The 6,035-nt window shown below is 42.9% G+C and overlaps 1 pseudogene; it reads left to right on the top strand.

Moving 5' to 3' along the window:
• The first annotated feature begins 2,005 nt into the window (after positions 1 to 2,005).
• On the top strand, positions 2,006 to 4,850 carry LOC144369733 (ornithine decarboxylase pseudogene; annotated as a pseudogene).
• Positions 4,851 to 6,035: the final 1,185 nt, after the last annotated feature.

Here is a 6,035-nt window from a genome sequence, read left to right as displayed (position 1 = left end):
AATTAAATTTTATCATAGGCACATAGAGGAAAAAGTGTGGCATTAGTACTATCATAAATTCAGGTATCCACTTGGAGCACATCTCCTGTAGGTAAGAGGGAACTACTATAATATTAAAATATTTAAAAGTGGTCATTAAAGTACTAGCAGTTGTCAAAGTATCCTTTAGGTGTAAAAGTGTAAAGAAAGCTACTTTATGTATTAAATATCATTCTCCTTTGTAGAGAGGAGCTTGCATTCTCTATTCAGTTATGCAAACAGTTTTCCTTCTGGTATCCCATTTTACACCTGGCACCTGAAACTGGAAATCTTTATAGAGGAAGTTCATGATGTTGAATACCACGTGAATCCTTATCATTAGCAGTTTCCTTCACAGTGCTCCTAGAATAAACTCCAACCCCGCTATCTTATTCCTCGGGGCCTTTAGGATGTGGTCCTGGCCTCACTTTTAAGACTTCCTTCCTCACTGTTACAGAGCTGCCTTCTGAGAAACTGAGGCAGGGCAAAGATCTCCCCTGCTCTTCAAATCCCTGTTCTTGCAATCAAGTCAGAAATATTTCAGACATGTCACCAATAAGAGGAACGGGTGTGAGTTTATTGAAGGGATAGGGAAATGGAAAGGGATCCAGATCCACCTCTTGACTTTTGACTGACAGCAGAATGACATCAGACTTCCAAGTCCCCACTGCCACAGCAACTCTAGGTGATGTTGGCCATGCTCACCAGTTCTAATTGGGAGATATATATATAATTTATTTATTTATTTTTCAAGTGGTGCTGAGGATCAAACCCAGTGCCTCACATGTACTAAGCAAGCTCTCTACCACTGAGCCACAAACCTAGCCCCCTCTAATTGGGTTCTGAACCATATATTCTTATAGATTTCATTGTTAGGAGGAATTATCATAATTGTCCTCATCTCTCTGATTCAGGATCTGTTCACAAAAGTCTCCTGGGTTTCACGGGCCTGCATTTCTCCTGTAGATAGCAGGTCATTTGCTGGGGAATGTGACGTAGCCTGTCTACTTAGGCCAGGCAGGGCTGCAGGTAAATGGCTTCTTAGAAAAGAAAGCATGTGGGATCAGCACAGTGGGCCCATTTTATGGAATTACTCTCTGAACCTCATATTCCTACCATCCTCATCTATCTGTTCCTTAACAAAACCACTCTTCCTGCATTCCTGCAGTGCCTGTCTTTTTTCCTCCAAGGTAGAACCAACCCTCCTCCTTCCTAGAGAGTCACTTCATTCACCTGGTAGTGTCAGCTTATCTGGGTCACAGTGCCTAGATGTCTAGTTGAGTGTTATATGATTCTGTACAGGTATTTTTTAAAAAATTGCTTTTATTTTTTAAATACATGACAGCAGAATGCATCACAATTCTTATTACACATATAGAATATAATTTTTCATATCTCTGCTTATAAAGTATATTCATACCAATTCATGTCTTCATACATGTACTTTGGATAATGATGTCCATCACATTCCACCATCATTGCTGACCCCCTGTGCCCTCCCTTCCCCTCCCACCCTCTGGTATTTTAAAATTTTTATTTATTTAAAAAAATTGTTGTTGTTGTAGATGGACAGAATGCCTTTATTTTATTTTATTTTTTAATGTGGTGCTGAGGATCAAACCCAGTGCCTCATGCATGTTAGGCAAGGACTCTACCATTGAGCTACAGCCCTAACCCTGCAGATAATTCTAGATGAATTTAACATTTAAATGCCAGGTATAGTGGCGCATACATGTAATCCCAGGGACCTGGGAGACTGAGGCAGGAGGATCACAAGTACAAAGCCAGCCTCAACAACTTATAGAGGCTCTAAGTAATTTAGCCAGACACTACCTCAAAATAAAAATGTAAAAGGGCTAGGGAAGGGCTCAGTGGTTAAGCACTTCTGGGTTCAATTCCCTTTCCAAATAATAATAATAATAATAATAATAATACCAGTAGAAATTGAGGACAAGATGACCCTCATCTTGAACTCACCAAGCCAGGCATGGGTGAGTTCAAGGCACAGGCAGGAATTCCACACAAAGTTCAGAAATCGCAGTCATTTATAGTACAACAGAAATGAACTTTGCATGATTTTGTGATCTTAAGATGGAATTGGGCTGGGTTCATCACGACCTGAAAACAGAACGTAAATTCCCTTTTATGAAGATGTCACTCAGCTTCCCATTTCAAAACCTTATCACTGGAGACAAGATGGAACCAAGTCTACCTAAACAAAACTTACCTCCCACTTGTTTTCCCATCTGTTTACCTTCCCAGTTTGTGACACCTGAGAGTCTAGAGCCCTTTCCCTTCTCTACGAGTTTATTGTTCTTGGTTAAGATGCTATAGAAGCCCAAGGCCTAACACCCTCAAGTTACTCCTCTCAGTATTCCCACATATAAGCAAAATGCAAACGCTAATAAACTTCCTTTGTTTTTTTCTCTTGCTTATCTGCCTTTTGTGGTCTACTTGCAGGGCCCCCATGCAATGGACTTAGGATGGGTAGAGGAAAGATTGTTTTCTGTCTCCTACAGGCCTCATCCCATCAGCTGAAGGCCTTGGGGGAAAAGTCACCCTCCCTAGGAGAGAACTCCGCCAGCAGAGGGCCTCTGGCCTCCAGCTGCAGCCTCAAACCCTTCTGAGGCCTCCAATCTGCCCTACAGATCCCAGACTTCCAGCCCCCAGTCATGTGAGCCAGTTCCTTAAAACAAAGGTATCAGACAGACAGACACCTTTTTTTTTTTTTGTAGGTGTAGATGGACAGAATACCTTTATTTTGTTTGTTTTCTAACCTCCTCATCGAAAGGTGCTGGCTGAGACAGTGGATGCCCTTGGGCATTTCTACACTCTGGGCTTCCTTGTGTGTGTGTTCTCTGGCCACCCCAATGTCTGTGGAGCCTCCGTGGGTACTCAGCACAGCCCTTGAGCCAAGCTATAAGTGCTGAATGGACAGGTGGAAAATACATGTTTTATTTATTTTAACAACATATCTTCTTTCAGGTAACTCTAGGATTTGACTAACATGATTTTGAAGCATAATTACATTTGAAAGTTAATTCCAAATTTATTTTTAGACATTCGAACAGGGGAATCAGTGGAACAAGAGCTAGAGAACATTTCATTAAAAACTTAAAGCTTAAGGCTGGGATTGTGGCTCAGCAGTAGAACGCTCACCTGCCACGGACGGGACCTGGGTTTGATTCTCAGCACCACATAAAAATAAAGGCATTGTGTTGTGTCCATCTACAAAAAAGATTCTCTCTCTCCCTCTTAAAAAAAAAACTTAAAGCTCTGTTAACAACTTATTAGTTCATTAATAATAATTGTGTGTGTGTGCAATACTGGGGAGTGAACCAGGGATGCTTTACCACTGAGTACGTCCTCAGCTTTTTGGTTTTTTTCCTGAGTCCGAGTACTCTTGAATCTGTGGTCCTCCTGCCTCAGCCTCCCCAGCAGCTGGGGTTAAAGGTGTGTGCCACCACACCTGGGATCTCCTTAATAATTACAACATAAGAACCTCACAGGCCAGTCCCTACAAACACCCCAGCAACCACCCTGAATCAGCAGATGGGCACCACTGCAGGCTACTGTCCTGTGGGGCAGGGAAAGGAGTAGGGACAGACAAAGCATCTCCATGGGGGGCCTGGGCACCCTGAGAATGTTTCCACTGCTGCTCCTAGGACAGGGTTTGGAATTCCTGGAGAATTGCCTTTTGAGAAACTGGAAATAATCTCTTTAAATTCCGTCTCCAGTTTTTCACAGGCACATCAAGAAACCATGAACAATGAAGTTCAGCTGATGAAGGTTTTAATGCCAAGAACATTCTAGACCAAAAAATCAAATGAAGTTTCTTCTGATGATTATAAGGATGCTTTCTGTCACAGATGATAGAAACACTCTTTACTTTTTTCTTTTAGTTCTATGGTTGAATTCAAGGGCACTTGACCACTGAGCCACATCCCCAGCCCTATTTTGTATTTTATTTGGAGACGGGGTCTCATGGAGTTGCTTAGGACCTCGCTAAATTGCTGAGACTGGCTTTGAACTTGACATCCTCCTGCCTCAGCCTCCTGAGCTGCTGGGATTACAGCTGAGCACCACCTCGCCCAGCCACTGTCCTTTTTATTTTTTATTTGAGACAGGGCCTTGCTAAGTGGCTGAGGCTGGCCTTGAATTTGTGATTCTGCCTCAGCCTCCTGAATCACTGGGATTTCAGGTGTGCACCACTGGGCCCAGAGAACCTTAGAAACACTCTAAAGAAATATCTAAGGTGGTTAAAAACTCTTCCTCACATCACCCCTGTTGATGCAGTCAATGCAGTGAGCATCTTTTTGAATTCAAGGGCATTGTCAGCGGAACAGGATTTGACCATGCTAGCTACTTGGATACATTGGCACATTCTCTTGGTGCCTGCAGAGAAGATAATGTTATGCAAATCCTTATAAGCAACTGTCTCAATTTAAATATGCTGCCAATAATGGAATCCAGATGATGACTTTGATAGCAAAGTCAAGTTGATACAAGTTACCAGAATATCCAAAGGCAAAGTTGGTTTTGCGGATCAGCATTCCTGACTCCAAGGCAGTGTTAACCTGTGTGCTGCCCTCAAAATCTGCAGACTTTCCTTGGAACAGGCAAAATATCTAAATATTGATGTTATCTTTCACACAAGGTGTGTCTGTACCGATCCCCAGATGTTCATGCAGCTAGTCTTGGATGCCAACTCTGTTTTTGACTTGGAAACTGAGGTTGATTTCAGCATGTGTCTGATTGATGTTGACCCTGGCTTTCCTGCACCCAAGGATGTGAAGCTTAAATTTAAAGAGATCACCCATGTGATCCACTAACAGGGGACAATGGCCTGTGTCTTGTTTGGGGGTTCTTCTTCCTGCCAAGGAGGATGTAAGCCACTGGAAAACTTAAAACTCTAAAATAATTAGTGAAGAACAAAACACAAAGAGTCAGAGACATATTCACAAAAGTGGAACCCCTAATATGTCCAGTCCATACAAGAGCTGGAACTAGACAAAGGAAAGATGGCTCTGGTGGTTTATTTAAGGGGTACATCAAAGGCAGGGATAAGGTTTCACAGGCAGAGTCTTGCTTCCTGATGATGTCTTGCAGTCAGCAGGTTGATTGGCATCTTGGCAGGTCACACCCATCTCAGGTGCTGCATGGGACACGGCAGAGCAGGATAAAAATTCACAATGTCTCTGGGCAATTGACCAGAGAAAATGTCCATTGGTCATTCCCAGACATCAGAGGTTTCTATCCACTAGACTTTGATGCTCGGTGACCCACACGCAACCCGTGGATGGCTCGTGGCAATCCACCCAGCACTGGACTTCATCCGACTCTGCAGCGAGAATCACAGCTGAGCCAGGCAGCTGCTGTCATACTGCAGTTAGCATAACTGCCCACCCCCACAAAAAGTCATATCAAAGACTCTGATGGCAAAGATGAGTGGACGGAGTATGCAAATCATTTTATTGCATACTTTATGCTCATGCACATGTAAATCTCCTGATGCAGAAAAGACCCAAAGTATAATTCATCTAGAAGTATAGGGGGACCAACATGTGAAGGCTTGGATCATTGAGTGGATTCCAGAGTGGAATTCCACTGGATTCCAGAGGCCCACTCTCTATTATGTGTTATCAGGACCAACATGCCAACTATGTAGCAACTCCAGAACCACAGCTTCCTGCTCTAAGTGGAAGACCACCAGCTCCTTGGCTGTCTACCAATGTCTTGTGCTTGGGAAATAGAATGAAATATCATGTGACAGCTTGTTCTTCCGCGAGCATCGATGTGTACAAAGCATTCCTACCACTGTGAACTCAAGAGTTTAGCTTGCATTAAGGGATGGGAGGGGGCATTTAACTTAATTACTGCTAATTTACACTACTGCTCACTCTTATAAACGTCTAAAAGTAAGGTTGGCACAGATGTAGCAACATAGAAGACCAGAAGATGGGGGGTCACACTTACCTGAGTTCCTATGGAAACTATTTGAATATTTGTTTTACATG

The sequence above is a fragment of the Ictidomys tridecemlineatus genome, chromosome 13, assembly GCF_052094955.1.
Source record: "Ictidomys tridecemlineatus isolate mIctTri1 chromosome 13, mIctTri1.hap1, whole genome shotgun sequence".
NCBI lineage: Eukaryota > Metazoa > Chordata > Mammalia > Rodentia > Sciuridae > Ictidomys > Ictidomys tridecemlineatus.
This window is presented reverse-complemented; position numbering and strand designations above follow the sequence as displayed.